Source organism: Alligator sinensis, unplaced genomic scaffold, assembly GCF_000455745.1.
Source record: "Alligator sinensis unplaced genomic scaffold, ASM45574v1 scaffold619_1, whole genome shotgun sequence".
NCBI classification, from domain to species: Eukaryota; Metazoa; Chordata; order Crocodylia; family Alligatoridae; genus Alligator; species Alligator sinensis.
In genome coordinates, this window is record NW_005842134.1 from 920,062 (window position 1) to 926,001 (window position 5,940).

The 5,940-nt window shown below is 46.8% G+C and overlaps 1 protein-coding gene across 6 annotated transcripts in view; it reads right to left on the reverse strand.

Moving 5' to 3' along the window:
* Positions 1 to 5,940, reverse strand: part of DGKK (diacylglycerol kinase kappa) — a 174,556-nt gene that overhangs the window by 74,098 nt on the left and 94,518 nt on the right. The gene's annotated exons all lie outside the window — the stretch shown is intronic.

The window sequence follows — 5,940 nt, forward strand, 5'->3', positions numbered from 1 at the left end:
GAAGGGCTTTGCATCTTTCCCACGCTCCACTTGGTTTGCAGTCAGTCTACACTGGATTTGCATGATTAGACATACCAGGCCCCATTCATAGATTTCATAGACATTCGGGCTGGAAGGGACCCGGGAGGATCATCGAGTCCAGCCCCCTGCCCCCGGGTGCTTGAATTGCCTCCGGTGGCAGTCTATTTCAAACCTTGGGGGTTCAGACAGTAAAGAAGTTCTTCCTTATGTCCAGCCTGAATCGGTTGCAGCGGAGTTTGTGACCGTTCGATCTTGTCATCCCTTGGGGTGGTCTGGTGAACAAACATTCCACCAGATCCTGATAGCCACCCCTGATAAACTTATAGGTGGCCACCAGATCACCCCTGAGCCTGAGCTTTTCCAAGCTGAAGAGTACCATAGCTCTTAGCCTCTCATCGTAAGGTCTGTATTCCTGATCTCTGATCAAGTGTGTGGCTCTCCTCTGCACTCTCTCAAGCTTCTCCACATCCTTTTTGAATTGTGGAGCCCAAAACTGAACACAGTACTCCAGCTGCGGCCTTACCAAGGCCGAGTACAATGGGAGAATGACGTCCCAGGATTTGCTTGAGAAGCATCTATGGATGCAAGCCAGCGTTTTGCTTGCTTTACTAGCTGCAGCATCACGCTGACGGCTCATGTTCATCTTGTGGTCAATCATGACCCCCAAGTCCCTTTCATCTGTAAGTGCTAACCAGCATAGCACTGCCGAGCCTATAAGCATGCTGCGCATTTTTCCTCCCAAAGTGGAGAACCTTGCATTTTTCGGTGTTGAACACCATCAGGTTCTCATTCGTCCATTTCATGAGCCTGTCAAGATCTGCTTGGATCACCCTCCTGTCCTCAGGTGTGGACGCTTTAACCCAGAGTTTGGTGTCTTCGGCAAACTTGGCCAGTCTGCTTCTGACACCAGTGTGTACATCATTGATGAAGATGTTAAACAGTATAGGCCCTAGGACAGAGCCTTGAGGGACCCCACTGGTCACCACACACCAAGACGATCGGTTTCTGTCAACCACCACCCTCTGGGTCCTGCCACGGAGCCGATTCCCCAGCCAGCAGATTGTGGTGAGGTTGAGGCCGCAGTTAGCCAGTTTTGCCAAGAGGTGATCATGAGATACCAGATCAAAGGCTTTTTTAAAGTCAAGATATATGACATCAATCTCTCCCCCCTTGTCCAAGTGACAGGTCACCTGGTCGTAAAAGGGCTAGTGTAAACTAGGTGCAACTCCCTTGACACCAGTGGGATGATGCTGGTAGAAGAAGACAGAGTCAGGCCCCTCTTCTCCCTGCTCTGTACCTGTGCTGTCAGCATGAAAAGCTCACAGATATCTTTATTTACATGCTACCTGCCCTAGGCCAACATACCACATCCCCATAGCTGACAGTCTGGTCTCAGAACAATGAAGTGTCTCTATTCATGCACAGATATCAGAGTTGTCCTGAGATCAGGGCACTCCTGCATGTGCTGTAGTGCTTTTCTCATCTGGGACTACCAGGCCAGCAAAGGACAATACAGACACAGATCTGACCTGGCAGGATGCTTATGCAAGAACTACACAGCTGAGAGGGCACTGTAGCAAAGCAGCTAAAGCTGTTGCTACAGCTCTGGAGGTGTAAATTCAAGCCTTGCTCCAGACTCATGCCAGCAGCTCACCCTCTCACTCAGCTCTAAACTGCCAGCTGGCCCTCCAGGCTGAAGAGCCAAAGGCAGCCAGGCATGACAGCAGCATGCTGTTGGCTACAGAATGTCCATGCTACCCCAATGGACACTGGGGCTCAGGTGGCATGGTAACACATAACCTACAGTTCCACATAGAAGATGGACAGCATAGTACATTACAGACACCACAGCACTCCTCAGATAGGAAGAAGGCTAAAGTGGGCAGGATACTAGCCTAAGATCTCAGTTCAACATTTACCTCTGCCATAGACTCCATAAGCAACCTTAGGCAAATCGTTCAGTCTCTCTGTACCCCAGTTTCACATCTGTACAATGGGGATAACAGCACTACCCTGCCTCATAAGGCAACAGCATGAGGATAAATGCATTGGAAATTGGTAAAGAATTTAGATGCAAAATAATAGGGATCAATAAATGCCTTGAAAGAGAGGCTGGATGTAGAACAATATTGGGAGAGTTATAATTTCAGAAACCAAAAGGCTTTCCTTTTTGAAAGCAAAGCTCATTTTAGGAAATGGAATGCAGAAAATACAGTTCATGTTGCTCTCTGCAGAAGCCCATTCTCTAGGTAAAATGCAACACCACAAACATCAAGCCATTAGTATGTTACACCTACTACTCCTGTATCTGTTCTAGATACTTGCACACTTTTGCTACAGAACTGCCAACTCAGTCTGTTCAGAAACCATTCCAAAAAGAAGAATCACAAGTTTCGTTGAAATACATTTTGGGTTCTTTTTTCTGCTTCTCATCACAGCCCTTAGGCTGCTCACGGATCATGCTTTTCCCCAATTGCATGGGGTAAGAACCTTACTTTTTTTTTTTATAATAAAATAAATAAAAGCTAAGAGACATGTATTCACATGAATCTAGGAGCAGGGAGTTTTAAGAAACAAAAGCAATAAGGTAAGATTCTGTAAAAACAATTGCAAAAGTTGGCAATGCTGTTGCTATCTTCTTTGCTATTCCAGCACCTAGTCTAGTGGTTATAATAACCAACCCAGTTTGAACAGGCTATAAGCAAACTTAATTGGTTAGAGGAGTGGAAACAAGTGGTTCTCAACTTTTTTAGACTCAAGACACCCTATGTTAAACTTAAGGCACTCCTTGGAAAATTCCAGGTCTTAAGCTTTCACCATGTTTTGACTATGAAAAATAGTAGAGCAATCTTCTGTTGTAAAAGCTCAGAAAGACCCCAACAGGTCAGAAGGTTTTTGACACTATGGATTCCTATTGGAAATCTTTGAGTTTACACTATGCATGGGTGTTTGCACACCTAACAGCGCTAATATAGCATGGCATCCTTGCATCACTCTTAAAAGGATCTCATGGAACCCAAGGATACCATGGCACCTCAGCTGAAAAAAATCACTGATCTAAACAAATTACAACTTTGTGTATTCAATACTATTTTGTCTTCTGTTATATTTCATTTCAATTATGTACCATTATGTTGATGAAAACAACAAAGCTTCATCTGCAAAGACAGATTTAAGTAAAAATCTGACTGTTCATCTTTACATGAGTGCAGCATACAAGAATAAAAACTTCCTTTTATACAGTTTGTGAACCCCCATGTGGTGTTCACTGTGTTCTGTTAGATGCTAAAAGAAACAAGGTAAAGCAGTGGTCCTCAGCCCTTCTAGATCCAAGGCACCCCTCAGAAAAGGCCAGCTCTTAGTTTTTACTTGTTTTTGACCAAGGAAAAATAATAAAGCAATTTTTCTGTTGCAAAGAACTCAAAAAGACCACAACAGGTCAGAATGGTTTTACACTATGAATTCCTGTTTGAAATCTCCGTGTTAATCCTGTGAATCATGTTTGCACCCCTAATAGTGCTAACACTGCACGACACCCTTGAAAAGATCAAGGCACCCCAGGGTGCCATGGTACCCTAGCTGAGAATCACTAAGCTAGGGTGTGTAGCTAAGCCTTACAAGTTTGCATGAATTTAATAAACGTGGTTATACCAGGCCGTTGTTTCCATGTGGTTTCTTCATACTGGTTTTCGTAAAGAGCAAGAAAAGACAATGATATGAGAAGAACAGAATTTGGGATTACATCCTATCTGCCATGTTTCAGCCCTGTCTTGTTCAGGGTTTAGCCTCTGACCTTGAGTTTGGAGGTCAGTCACATTGGTTCAGTAACAGAAAAGTTTCTTCTATTCTGTGAACTGTTTTTGTGATTTTCTGCCGAGCAGCTTTTGTTGCTAATTAGACCAAACTAAATTTACAAGTCTGCTACTGTATCATCATCAGTCCATGATCAATCAAATTCTCTGGAAAGTCCTGCAATTGCTATGTGAGTTTAGCACCCCACTGGAGTCCCTTGATATGTGAAACAAGTGCTATGTTTCAAAGTCATCCTCCTGCTCAGTGTAAATTGTAGCATACTTGTGTGCCCCTTGAATAAAAATACACGCACCATCCCCCAGCGAGTTACACTGAGTGCCAACAGGAAGCATCAATCCCATTATTTCTGTCAACCAATTGTGAAGCTCACAATGGTTGTGGAAGAATTTTTGAACTTCCATCATGAGATGCATTAAGTTCCAGCTCTTTCTAAGGGTTTAAATACTCTGCTTAGTAAGCCAGGAGCTTACAATAATAACAACTAGGAAGACCTCTAATCTTTTTCATGTTATTTTCATTGACTGAGCAAATGGCACAGGTCCCATTGTCCTCTCCTCCACATTCTGGGACAGCATTATCAGCAACTCGGACAGCTTTATTTGCAAATGCAGACTCAACAGTGTTTAGCAAGAATGCAACTCTCCCTTGAATGGCTGCTTGTGGCTATTATTGGACCTTTCCTCAGGTTTAATTAGACACCTTACATGAACACATTGATTCTTACAGTTCTTCCTTAACAGTTTCTCACCATTTCTTCATTTGCCACAACTGGCAGTGGACTTGCGAGATTAAATCTATCTGGAGGAGTATATATAAGGCAAAGTGCTTCAATCATTCCAGAAATTGCTTGTTTTGTGCTACACCAAAGACAGCATCAATGAGCAAAAGAAGTCTGCAACTTTCTTAAGCTCAAATTCTTGTTTTGTTCTTTGTGGGCCAATCATCATCCAACAAAGGCTTAGTGGGGGATCCCTGCTATACACCAATGCAAGGAATTAAGGGGGATACAAAGTCTGTTATTCTTTTACAAGGATTGTCCACATCACTAGATTATGTAGGAGGGACAGTAGCTTCCACTGGGCTGCTTTTGCTCTCCATCCTCGTGCACTGCTGAGTGGCTATGCATATAGGTACAGAGTAGGTGGTACACTGGAACCACACAAAGGGCTGCAGCAGATTACATCCCCCGCCAACAAATGGGGAAACAAGCAATTTGATTGACTGATACTCTAGTGACAGGCCTGCTCTAGGAAGAGCCGTGTTCTTCCTCTGACTGGACTGAGAGGTTGCAATCCAGCAGAAGTGAAATGATACATGTTGCAGATCACAGCCTAGGGCAGGGGTGGGCAAAATATAGCCTGCGGGCTGCATCTGGCCCGCGAGGCCATTCTATCCAGCCCGCGGGGCCCCTAAAAAATTTTAGAAAATTCTATCCAGCCCGTGGGGCCAGTGCCGGCCAGGACCCTGTGCTCCTGCCACTCTGCTCTGGGCCCTGCCAGCACTGGCCCCGGGACACCGGCATGGGCCCCATGCTCCCACTGGCTTCCGCACCTGCTCACTCCCAGTGCCCCACAGTACAAGCGGGGGGCAGTGCACAGCCCCGATCCCCTGCTCACCAGCAGAGAGGAAGCTGGTACTGAGCGCTGGGAAAAGTGGCCCCTCATCTGCCCCATGGCCGGCGCTCCCTGCTGCAGGTGCTTGCAGCCCATGAGGGGCTGTCTGGAGCAGGCACAGGCAGCCTCAGGCGAGCTGCAAGCAGCTACAGTGGGGCGGGCCACAGGGCGAGCAAGGGGCTGCTTTTCCCCCCACTCAGCCCTAGCTTGTAACCCGGCCCACTGCCAGCCTGGGCTCCATGCCAGCTCCAGGCTTGCCCATCAGTGGCAGCAGCTGTGGCCCCACCACTTGCCACGCAGGGCAGAGTTGGCTGCTGCTGGTCGCCCAGAGCTCGTGCGCTGGGCAGCCCAGAGGTGCAGCCCTGCCAGGCAAGGCTGGAGTCGGCACGGGCCCCAGGCTGGCAGCGGGGTTGTGTTACAAGGTGGTGCTGAGCATGGGGGTGGGGAGGGAAGTGGGCCCTCACCCGTCCCGTGGGCCGCACCCTGTGCTGCA